This window comes from Phoenix dactylifera, chromosome 4 (genome assembly GCF_009389715.1).
Source record: "Phoenix dactylifera cultivar Barhee BC4 chromosome 4, palm_55x_up_171113_PBpolish2nd_filt_p, whole genome shotgun sequence".
NCBI lineage: Eukaryota > Viridiplantae > Streptophyta > Magnoliopsida > Arecales > Arecaceae > Phoenix > Phoenix dactylifera.
Genome location: NC_052395.1, coordinates 12,779,126 through 12,792,126, shown reverse-complemented (window position 1 = coordinate 12,792,126; position 13,001 = coordinate 12,779,126). Strand labels below are relative to the sequence as shown.

At 40.3% G+C, this 13,001-nt stretch overlaps 1 long non-coding RNA gene across 1 annotated transcript; it reads left to right on the top strand.

Annotated features, from left to right (window-relative positions):
* Positions 1 to 4,052: 4,052 nt before the first annotated feature.
* LOC120110487 lies at positions 4,053 to 6,412 on the top strand. Its single transcript, XR_005511503.1, has 3 exons — positions 4,053 to 4,288; positions 5,190 to 5,289; positions 6,244 to 6,412. It is a non-coding gene; the product is annotated as an uncharacterized LOC120110487 (long non-coding RNA).
* Positions 6,413 to 13,001: the final 6,589 nt, after the last annotated feature.

The following is a 13,001-nucleotide window of genomic DNA, read 5'->3' as shown; positions in this document are numbered from 1 at the left end:
TGGGAGGTCGATCCACTGTCAGTGGATCTTCGGTTGGTGATGAAGGAAAGGGGGGGGGACCCTTTCGGTTGTTTGGGAAAGAAGAAGAAGAGGGACCTCCTCTTCTCTCTTTCTTTTGGCCGGCCACCATCGCCGGCGACTGCAGCAGAGACGGCCAGCGATAGTTCGGCCTGTGGTGTTGTCGGGTTGGGGAAGGAGAGGGCACAACCACCATGGTTGTTGCCCTTGGATCAAAAAGGATTTGAGGGAGGGAGATGTATTCCCAACCATGAAGAGAGAGGAATCATCCCTTTATGTTGGTCTCTTCATCGGGACCGGCCATCGTCGCCGGCATGGCTGCGGCCACGGCTGGCGACGACATAGGCCGATGGTGCAAGGTGGGAGTCAGGCCACCCCGACTACCCTAGATCTGGAGGGATTGAGATGTTTGGGGATCTGGTGATGGACCCCATAGTAGATGTGAATTATGGTTTAGAATATTTAAATATTAAATAATTTAGTTTGTGATTTATAATTGATGTTGTAGGGGAAGAGTCAGCGGTGCCAGGAGGTTTTGATCAGGGGACTCAGCACCCCAGCTCGTAGGTTGTGATCTAAATCTGTATTTGAGTCTGTCTACAATTTCGGTAAGAATCCTTGTACGCCAATCCTACATGATATACATATTTTTGCACTATATATGTTTGATATGCTATGATCCAGACAAAGCAAAATAGTTTTATATTTAATTATATTTTGATCGTGTTGGCTTGTGGTTGGTAGTGTGATGGATGCTTGTATGTGTATAACTTATACCTGCATAATTGAATTTATGGATGTGGTGGTATGGACTAACCATGTTATAGCGATTGCCCTGTCACGGGCCGGAAACGTGACCATGGTTAGTCTAGGCCGGAAATAAAGTGGAAAAGGGAATGGATGTGTGTTTGTGAATTGATTAAATGAACAGGGACTTTGGGCTTATCTCGTTATTATTGATTGCCCCATCACAGGCTGGAAATATGATATTATCGATTGCCCCGTCACAGGCTGGAAATGTGATACCATCGATTGCCCCGTCACAGGCTGGAAATGTGATACCATAGATTGCCCCGTCACAGGCTGGAAATGTGATACTATCGATTGCCCCGTCACAGGCTGGAAATGTGATACTATCGATTGCCCCATCACAAGCTGGAAATGTGATACTATCGATTGCCCCGTCACGGGCCGGAAACGTGACCGGGATGTAGCCCAAAGTCGGAAAGATAATTGATCCGGATCAAGTTAATATAGAATGGAAAGAAAAAGCATTGAAAACATTAATGAAGATTTATGAGCTATCGTATGCTATATCATTCTTGCGTGGTTGGACTTTCATTGATATTTGACGTACATACTTATATTGATTATTTGAGTCTTTTGATAGCCGGTTTATGATTTCATGAAATGTGCATCGATTTGTCGTGGCTTTCAAATTCATATTATTATTGTGTTGGTATGGATGTGTAGGGATTCTTACTGGGCTGTAAAGCTCACCCCCTTTTCTTCTTTTTCTTTACCAGAGTTGCAGGATGCATAGTTTTGGATGGGATGGGCGCAGAGTGCGAGCACCAGAGTCATTAGTTAGTTAGTTGTTTATCCTTCTTTAATGTTGATGAACATTTGAAGAGCTCGTAAATGAACTAATTTGTTTATTTGGACATGTCAGATTTGTCTATTTGAATTTCTAAATTAGTTGTGGATTTATTGGAATTTTTGTTAATCATTGGCCTTGCATGATCTTTAGGGCACTGCTCTAGGGCTCATGCGGCCGGTCGCGTACCGGACCCGGGTGGTGGGTTCGGGGCGTGACAGAGTGGTATCAGAGCCAGGTTGAGGTATCCTAGGGTTTAAGTTCAGGTGAGTATTAGTGGAGAATTATGATAGAAAAACTATCAGAGTCTTGGTTTATGATCACATGAGATTGTAACAGAAATGATATTGTAATCTAAGATTTAAGACCACTAGGAACTGTGACCTTAGTGGCATTAAAGTTTGAGGTTTAAGATTATTGAAAAATGTGACCAGTTGGAATCTGAGCATATGTTTAAGATCACTAGGGATTGTGACAGAAATATATCATAGCTTAAGGTTATGATCACTTGGAATATGACAATTAAATTCAGTGCTTAAGATGTAAGATCACTAGGTATTGTGATAAAATGTATGCATCGGATTTGGTTTTCGATGAGTGTAGAAGGAAAGTATAAATTGTCTTTGATCATGATAAGAGAGGTTTGACCTAAGATAAGTATAGGAAGGTCAACAATGGCATATCGGTTATACCATGTGCAGATGTTATTTAAATGACCTGTAAGTTCAAACTTAATATGGGTTTTGATGCGATCGTACTTTTGGTTTTGCTGCTAATTATTAGAGTAGGATTTGTACGTAGATCTTCCATAGTATTGGAGTGAGTTAAGAAGATTTCATAATATTGAAAGGAATGTTCTTCGAAGTTGAATATGTATGTGGATTATATCTGGTATTGGCATGTTGAATATTGTAATTAGACCTATTTCCTATTGATGTATTTGATTATTTTGAGGCTATAGAGTATGCAAATTGGTGGAGTATTCTAATTATTTGAATTTGTATATCTGGATTGGGCTCCTGAATTTTTCTTATAATTGTTGGAAACTATTGGATGTGTTAACTTGAACTCAAGTCAAGGTTTATGACCTAACTAGAAATCTTTGTCATTGTAAAATACAAAATTGAGTAGAAATTTCGATTTTGAGATGCTTATGTGAGTTATCATGGGTAGCATTGATCATAGACATTAAGGATTTTGGTAAAGAAGGATTTGGTGGTTGATAGAGTTAATTCCTACTCATAGTGATATTGGCTCAACAGTTCTAACCCATTGAGTTTGAGGTAAATTCTGTTGGAAGGAAAATCAATGTAGATTTTCTAATTAAATTGCAAAGAGAATACAAGAATTACCCCCTTTAAATTAAACCTAGATATTTTGGATTCTAAAAAGGTTGTGGAGATCACATAGTGACCTTAAACTTGACTAAAGGATCGGGGGTTAGTTATGGTATGTACACTCTATATAAATTGAGGACAAAAAGATCTAGAGGTTTTGCTCTAATTCTACTTGGAAATTTGAAATTTGGAGTTTCTTAGTCTCAATGCAAAGTGATACTTTAGTCAGAAATTATTTTGTGGCTTTAGAGAATTAAATGAATTAAATCAGAGAGTGCGCAGCGGAAGTGTAGTGGTTTGAGTTATTTTGAAGCCGATTAAAATAATAATAATAATACCTTGATCTGAAAGGTATTATTATGGAAGACTTGAGTTAGTCTTCTAGTAGAGGGGAATGTCGTTGATTCTTTGCCTACTGAAAGTAGTTGTGGGCTCTCCTATTTTTGATAATTCTAAGAAGAATTTTGGGGCATCTCAAATTTAGCGTTGACGGATTGATAGCTTTGTGATTAAGCTTGGGCCTGGAATGATTTAACATAGTTCTTCGAATCCTAGCTCTGACATTGTTAATATGCCTATTTGAACAGGTTTGCGGTTTTCCTAGGATAAAGGTTGATTATTTAATCACAGGCAAAGTTAAGAAAAGAAAAATGATTATAGAATATTAAGAGCATTTGATACTAAAGATTTCTCCTATTTCTGTCAAGCCAATTATGATCTCTGTGTAGAATCAAGAGAAATTAATTTCTTGGGATATAATTATGGCATTTTAATCTAAGGTTGGAAGTTTGGAATTCTTTTGAAGGAGATCAAAAGAACTTACTATGTGTGGTAAATAAAAAGGATCAAGTTTTGAGATGCTGTGATTTTTGTATGTCAAAATCTTGTGAGTAGTTACTCGAGAGGGAGACTATTTAAGATCTCAGGGATGATATGACGGATGCATATTTTTAAAGTTTGAGGCTTCAAGTAAGTTAATTTCGAGGACGAAATTTTTTTTTAAGGGGGAGAGTATGTAATACCCGGAACCAAAAAAAAAAAAAATGGTTTGATGGGCCGGCCCGAAGAAGCCGGGCCCATCTATCAAATACGATCGTGCCCTAGGCACGATCGTGGAAGGGGAAACGCAGAGAGAGGGGTGAAGGGGGTGGGGCGGCGGCGTGAGGGGAGGTCGGTCGTCGGGGGAGGCGACTCGCCGGAGGGGATCGAGCGCCGGAGAGGGAGATCCAGTCGGCCGCCGAGGGGGGGAAAGCCTTCCTCTTTCCTTCGGTGAAGACCCTCCATTTCTCCGCCGATTCCTCGCCGGAAAGGCCGCCGGAGCACCCATCGGACCGAGGTAAGCGTGGATCCTTTCTTTGCGCTTCATTTCCTAGACTTAGGGCGGTGATGGTGGGGATTTGACCGACGAGACCGTCGGAGAAGGATCCGAAACAGGGTACCCCTGTTTCGGCTTTTCTCCTTCGGATTTCGTCGTCGCCGGCCGCCGGTTGGCCGGGATCCATGGCATTGGGGGTTGATCGAGTTTGTGGGAGGATTTGGGAGGGATTGCAGGTTGCTTGGAGATGGGGGATGGCGGATCCGAGGCCTTCTTCCTCGTGATCCCGTCCTCTCCTCCTCTTTCCCCTCGTTGGTTAGCCGCCGGCCGGCGACGACGGCGGTTGGCCACCGGCGGTGACGACGGCAGGGGGGAGGCCACTGGGGTTGCCGCCGGGTGGGAGGTCGATCCACTGTCAGTGGATCTTCGGTTGGTGATGAAGGAAGGGGGGGGGACCCTTTCGGTTGTTTGGGAAAGAAGAAGAAGAGGGACCTCCTCTTCTCTCTTTCTTTTGGCCGGCCACCATCGCCGGCGACTGCAGCAGAGACGGCCAGCGATAGTTCGGCCTGTGGTGTTGTCGGGTTGGGGAAGGAGAGGACACAACCACCATGGTTGTTGCCCTTGGATCAAAAAGGATTTGAGGGAGGGAGATGTATTCCCAACCATGAAGAGAGAGGAATCATCCCTTTATGTTGGTCTCTTCATCGGGACCGGCCATCGTCGCCGGCATGGCTGTGGCCACGGCTGGCGACGACATAGGCCGATGGTGCAAGGTGGGAGTCGGGCCACCCCGACTACCCTAGATCTGGAGGGATTGAGATGTTTGGGGATCTGGTGATGGACCCCATAGTAGATGTGAATTATGGTTTAGAATATTTAAATATTAAATAATTTAGTTTGTGATTTATAATTGATGTTGTAGGGGAAGAGTCAGCGGTGCCAGGAGGTTTTGATCAGGGGACTCAGCACCCCAGCTCGTAGGTTGTGATCCAGATCTGTATTTGAGTCTGTCTACAATTTCGGTAAGAATCCTTGTACGCCAATCCTACATGATATACATATTTTTGCACTATATATGTTTGATATGCTATGATCCAGACAAAGCAAAATAGTTTTATATTTAATTATATTTTGATCGTGTTGGCTTGTGGTTGGTAGTGTGATGGATGCTTGTATGTGTATAACTTATACCTGCATAATTGAATTTATGGATGTGGTGGTATGGACTAACCATATTATAGCGATTGCCCTGTCACGGGCCGGAAACGTGACCATGGTTAGTCTAGGCCGGAAATAAAGTGGAAAAGGGAATGGATGTGTGTTTGTGAATTGATTAAATGAACAGGGACTTTGGGCTTATCTCGTTATTATTGATTGCCCCATCACAGGCTGGAAATGTGATATTATCAATTGCCCCGTCACAGGCTGGAAATGTGATACCATCGATTGCCCCGTCACAGGCTGGAAATGTGATACCATCGATTGCCCCGTCACAGGCTGGAAATGTGATACTATCGATTGCCCCGTCACAGGCTGGAAATGTGATACTATCGATTGCCCCGTCACAGGCTGGAAATGTGATACTATCGATTGCCCCATCACAGGCTGGAAATGTGATACTATCGATTGCCCCGTCACGGGCCGGAAACGTGACCGGGATGTAGCCCAAAGTCGGAAAGATAATTGATCCGGATCAAGTTAATATAGAATGGAAAGAAAAAGCATTGAAAACATTAATGAAGATTTATGAGCTATCGTATGCTATATCATTCTTGCGTGGTTGGACTTTCATTGATATTTGACGTACATACTTATATTGATTATTTGAGTCTTTTGATAGCCGGTTTATGATTTCATGAAATGTGCATCGATTTGTCGTGGCTTTCAAATTCATATTATTATTGTGTTGGTATGGATGTGTAGGGATTCTTACTGGGCTGTAAAGCTCACCCCCTTTTCTTCTTTTTCTTTACCAGAGTTGCAGGATGCATAGTTTTGGATGGGATGGGCGCAGAGTGCGAGCACCAGAGTCATTAGTTAGTTAGTTGTTTATCCTTCTTTAATGTTGATGAACATTTGAAGAGCTCGTAAATGAACTAATTTGTTTATTTGGACATGTCGGATTTGTCTATTTGAATTTCTAAATTAGTTGTGGATTTATTGGAATTTTTGTTAATCATAGGCCTTGCATGATCTTTAGAGCACTGCTCTAGGGCTCATGCGGCCGGTCGCGTACCGGACCCGGGTGCTGGGTTCGGGGCGTGACACGGTTAGAACCGAGGTAAAAGGCAAATCGGTCAAGAGGATGCTGAAGATTCTGTTGCAAGACCTGCAAATAAGTTTACTTACCAGAATATTTTCGGCAGGGGATCCTTCGATGCTTAGGTCAGCGGAAATCTAGAGTAATATTGGGAGAAAGAGAGAGAACTAGAGTGAGAGAGTGCTCGGGAGAGAAAGTGGAAGCTCTAGAATACCTACTTAAGGGTCCTCAGGTCACCTCTAAATATAGGATGGGGTGAATATCCGTTACATTATCCGTCGAAAGGCACAATAATTGTATGGTAACAATATATCTGCAATGTTAATTATATTGATTGTGTATTTATGGTTGAGCTAGATCAACTGTTGTCGAGACCCTAAGTGCAGCTCCTTTAATGATTTCTAGTGTTATTTCTAGATTGGACCGACCAGAATGTCACATCAGTCAATACAGAGGTCATTCACCTCGGTCAAAGCCGATGTTAAGAAGCTCGGAACAATTTAAGGTCAGGATGACCAATATTTTCTCCATCATGAGGTATGTGAGAATCTATGCAAGTATATTTGTAGTCTACATCAGCTATGCACTAAGTAGATTCTAAGTATTTATATAGAGCCAAAGAATCTTAATAATACTCTCTAGCTTTTTTTTAATATTTATTTATTTATTTTTTAATGAGGCGATGGGTTGTTAGAGGCTCAGCATCATAAAAGTGACCCCTGGCCTGTTGACAAAAGCTGATGAGGACCTCCAGGTTCATTTAAAGTGGGAAAACGATCGGTGCCGCGGATGGATGGGTTGATATCCGGTTCATGGCAGGCAGTATTATAGGGCATAAGAAATGGCGTCCACGGTGGTCTCCTTTGGAGCTGGCTTGGTAGTTGGCTGCCAATAATTCTCCTCCTATTATCATGAAAACTTAAATGATCATGAGATGATACGTAGACGTCTTTGGCAACCGAGACTCTCATCCCTTAACTCGGCTTTCAAGTAGGCCCATGATGTCTTTCCTTCACACAATCCATTTAGCCCTAGAAACTAGGATGGGTGAACCAATTTGGGCACTTTGATGGAAGCCAAGTTGGCTTGCAGTGGAGCTGCCTTCGTCATCCGCTGGTTTTTGTTGTTTCTGTACAATGTGGAAAATGAGAAATATACATACAGCAAAAATTTGGAAAAAGGTCGAATGATGACCTTGTTCCTCCGTTGTATGGCATCCATGTAGCCGTGAAAGGTGTCAATTGGATCCATTGAAACACAAATAAAGTTCCTTCCAATTGGCATTGAAGTATACACCAGGATCCCTGTGTTTCTTGCGAGAATGCTACTATGCTAGTGCTGTTCATGGGTTCATTGGAGTATAAAGCACAACGTTGAACGCATTTTTTGAGAATACAATAAACTCTCTTTTTTTTGGCTAGGATGGACGAATAGCACGTATCTAGTATGAATATATTTATAAGAGTCAGAAAATAAAATATCCAAGAACCAGGGTGGCAGAGTTGCGCCGATCATTTGCAACATCTCATCAGAATGACCGGCAATAAAAGATGCAATCTAGTCCGCAGTTCTATTCATCTCGTGGTAAATATGACTCATCCTAAAGGTGGTGCACTCCCTGCGGTGAGTGTCTATGCGCCTCCGCAATCTGACCATGGATCTAGCCAATAATTGTGGTCGTCCTCCAAGTGAATAAAGTCTGCCCGCAAGCATAATCTCACATAACTGATACCTAGCTGCCCTGAGCTCTACTCCAAAGATAGAGATAGAGGTACCATATACTTTTAAAGTCCGGTGCACTACAAACAATACTAAAGGGAAAACATTTGTCTAGCCCCCAGCATTGTTGACCTCTTCCTTCAAAGAAATTAAGTCTACATTCAAAGGACCGCGTTGTTAGTGAGCATTGATGTGGGGTTCCCACCTAAAAATCGTGGTTTCACTTGTATTTAGAGCGACTTCTTAACTTGTAATGGTAGTTGTTATTCTCTTGGTGTCATTTGAACAAGTATTATGTTGTCTGGGTCTGTGAGAATGAGTAGCAAGAAATTTATTGTTATTAAACATGGCTTGCTTTCTATTTAATAGCCAAAGTAATGGGCTAATTCAATCTATAGGATTAAGACAGAGTCAAACAATATTTTTTCCGTAAACAACAGTCAGAAACATATATATCTTCTCAGGATTCAATCCCAAAACTTGTCCCTTGTACAACCAAGGAGTAAGGTGTCAACACTTGGGCCAAAGTTCCATTGGCAAGAATCAAAAAAAGTAGTTTAATGATAATTTAGTGATCAAGACAATACTAATGGTAACTTTGTGAATGTGTTGGTAATGCTAACCAATGATGCCATAATAGGGTTCTGGACTTCCTGCATGACTATGTTATTTTTCCGATCATAACATATAAAAACTTGTGATGTTTTATGTCTCAAACCTTTTCCTGCATGATAGGATCACAGCATCCATAAAATCCATGGTAAGGTAGAAGATTTTGCTCCTTTCTATTCCTCCCCTGATCAATGAAAAAGGCAGAGCCTGTTGTAGAAAATTAAACAATATTGAGAATAAATAAATATGAGATTTCACTTGATGGTAGTTTTTTTTTGCTTTTTTATATCAATATAATGCTGGTTTTTTATAAGAATTCTTCCAATAGCTAAATCTCGCCTGGTCTTTCTTAATTAAGGTGAGGATGGCACGTGCTTTCCTAAATCCATTTCACCGGGTGTTCACTCAAACTCCTTAATCATTGAACCCGGATCGGAAAGTGACTCCCCTAAGGCCTAAGGCTTACTCATAGTATCCCTAAAAATTTTCTTCTGCGCCATCTATCAATAGACATCGCAATGCTTAACCGTTTTCAATATATTGTAGATCGAGCTAGATTATTTGTTTAATAAAATAGTCGGATTCGGATCTATATTATTGATTTATTTAATAAATAAATTAGGTTTGGATCGATCAATGTCTGATCCATTATGTATTCGGCCATCTCCATTATATTTAATTTAGTTAAGGTCTCTTTGTGACTTGCCACTAGCCATACATGGTAGGGTGAGCTGGCTGTTCAAGCTGACGCAGCGACTGTAAGTTTTAGTGGTTAAGAAATCCACCGTAGGCCCCATGGAGCCTACCGCTGTTAGGTCAAGCATAACTTTTTGGGAAACAGGCAACCAGCTTCACTAATCACCCATGGGAGAGGGTGGAAGATGACCATGCCTCACCTAAACTTGCATTCTAAAATCCTCTAAGATGTCATTTAACTAAGATTACAGTATCTGCAACCACAGAAGATGCACTAATTAATCCAACTGTGAGAAAGAGATCGATTGAATTGATTAGTTCATTCTAATAGTTTAGAATAGAGAGAACAACATTTCGTAGCAACATACTTGGCCGCGAGTTCGATCATCGTAGAGATTTGGATTAAATTAATATTGGGTTGGTGACAAATAGATGCCACATGATAAGAGGAGGTATAGATTATTACTGGATAATCTCCTTATCTAAAGTATTAGCATGGTGGATTTACAATAGAAGGGAGGAGGTCCCCCAATCTAGAAGTAGAATCATAGGGTCTCGATTAAGAAAGGAAGCATAGGGACATGCATGCAGTCATGCGTCATCATGGTCATCAGCATCGAGTTTTTGACTCCCTTTGATTGGTGAAGGACTCATATCATGGACCCACTGTGTTGTTATAATTCTTCCATCAAATGAAGTGCTCATGTGTTTCTTATGCGAGCAAAGTCCAATTCAAAAATAACATCCACTGTGGCTGAATCAGGTGAGCCAATATGAACTTAAAATATAACTCGCCGGTACTATAAAAAAATTACACAAAGTTGGTGAATTAAGTCGTGTAGATGAGGATGTTACAACGGCCACATGCGAGGCCAAAGGATCCACTTGAATAGAGCAGTTGGATGGTTTTATGGTCTGTTAATGCTAATACCGGCTCGGATGCCAGAAAAAATTCATGTCCCAGTTGTCTCTATCTCTTAGGAGCCCTCAACCCTTAGGTTTTTTAAGGCGAAACTTTGACGGTAGTGTGTCCGATGGTGGAGGCAGAGAAGGAGTGAGCTTTGTGATAGAGGTTATGACTCCAGACTAATTATGCCCGGAGAACGATGCATCTTCGGCACGACTATCATTGAAGCAGAGTTGAGAGATATCTGGGAAGGTCACACTTATGCGAGGCTCGTTTTGGGTGTGAATTGTATCTATTTTGAAGGAGATTCTGCCATGGTGATCGAATGGATTCAAGACTAGTACAGAAATAACGACAGACAACTGCTGTTATGGGACATGCACAAGTTTTCGAGAGGACATGGCTCCTTCCGGATCACTCATGTCTATCAGAAGGCAAACATGATTGCTGGGTAGATTGCCTCATTTTCTGCCCAATATTCGGATAAGGTCTTTGGAAAGAATCACGAAACTGTTTCTTTTCTTTTTGCCAATTTCTTTTTTCTGACTTTATTGACCGTACTCATGCAAAATGAATCGTTGTTGTATCAAAAATAAAAAAAAAAAAAATCCTTTGGAACTTCTTGTTATGAACGTCCTATCCAAAGGATGAAATCATCAACCCATATGCTTCACCATGTAATTTACTCGACACCCACCACGAGTTGACAATGATGAAACGCGCTTATTGGATGTTACAGCAAACCGTTACGCTTAGGCTTCGAAAAAATTGATAATCCATTCCATCCTTTGTTCATACAAATAGTGATTTTTTTTTAAAAAAAATATTGAGCCAACCCGAATCTAGCTTTTTCTCATATCGACAACAAACGCTTGCCAACTTGACATATTTCAATTCTTAGATTTCATTATCTCAAACTTTCCATTGCTTTTCATCTTAATTGGGGTCTCGATTTGCCTTATTATATATCATCGTTGACATAAGCAGCATCTCATATCCTAAAATTTAATAGTTATCTAAATTGATTTTTCTGTTTTTTCTATATCTTTTCAGTCTCTCCATAACAAAAATAGCATAAAGTCCATCTTGGTTAGAAACTTATATTTTGTCATATCAAATATATCTAAAAGATATATCAATAGCAGAACAACATATGCTCAAGCATAAATATTAATCTTTCAAACTGCTTGAAAAAGTACTAGCCACTCAATGCCTGATTAAAAAAAAGAGGGATGATCATGGGCATCTAAAGGACTTCTAAAGCATCAATACAATTTTTCTTACCAAAAAGATAATATTTTCAGATGACTTTGATCATTCTAATTAGCTATGTAGATACAGTTTGAATAACTAATCGCATCAACCAGCCATACTATTTGATCACAAGCTATACCCACACACATAAATGAATCATATTTCTTAGACAGTTAATTATTTTTTTCTTCGACTAAAAATCTTATTCCACAAAGGCAATGCATGCCAGGCATTGGAATATACATGAAGTCTATGACTATATTTTCAATGTGTCGTGGGACAATCATGCCTGATGATGCACTTGCAAGAAACCAATATGATATTCACCTAGTGTGCATAATTTCTCTCATAAGCTTGCTGAATAAAATTCTCATTATTGGAATATTTTATTGCAAACCAACCTAAACTCCATTAAGACATAGTAACCTTAATTAAATATATGATGTACTAATATTTGCTCATAGGCTTTAGGGTATTTGTTTTGCCTACATGAAAAAGTTCATGGAGGCGATATTTTTTTTTTTGGCAATTTGGTCATCTCAAATCAACCAATTTTATATTTGGCAGCAAATCTTCTGAACTATACCAAGATATTTTTTTTAAAAAAAAAAACTTTCTTGGGGATGGTACTTGTTACAATCAGGACCTCCCTCAAAATGGCTAGCCGGAATGTATTATTTAAGTTTCTTGATCTTGTATAAGTATCCAAGATTCATCCCGTATGGATCTTCACATATTTTTTCGTTTAAGTCCTAATATTTTCGTTAGGCTAATAGTTCAAATTTATTCAAATCTAGTCACAAATACCATGATCGGCTTGTGGTCAGTCCTAATAGATTCATGGTGCTACAGTATCTTCTATTTTACATAAGTTATGGATCGGACCTGCTTTGATATTATTTATCATAACTTAAAACCTCATCTAAAATAGCTAATTAAAAAATATTATTTAAATTTTTTAATTTTATATAAATATTTAAATAATCGATATGGAACGAAGCATACCTGCCTACTCGGCCGAACGGAGATTGAGACACCAAAGCGTGTTTTGCGTGTTTTGGTCTGTGAGCATGGCAGCGACAAGTCTTGGCCGCTCGCACCCGAGAGCCCTGACGTGACGTCGATGCGATATGTCACGTGGTTTTCTAAATTAAAGAAAAAAAATCCAAATTAATGGGCATGCGACCACCGAAGTTCTCACACGTTGCACCTCCAAAACAGAGCTGATGGCAACCGCAGGCCAAGCAGCACCGACACCGCGGGAGTCACGTGTCAGAAAGAAAGAA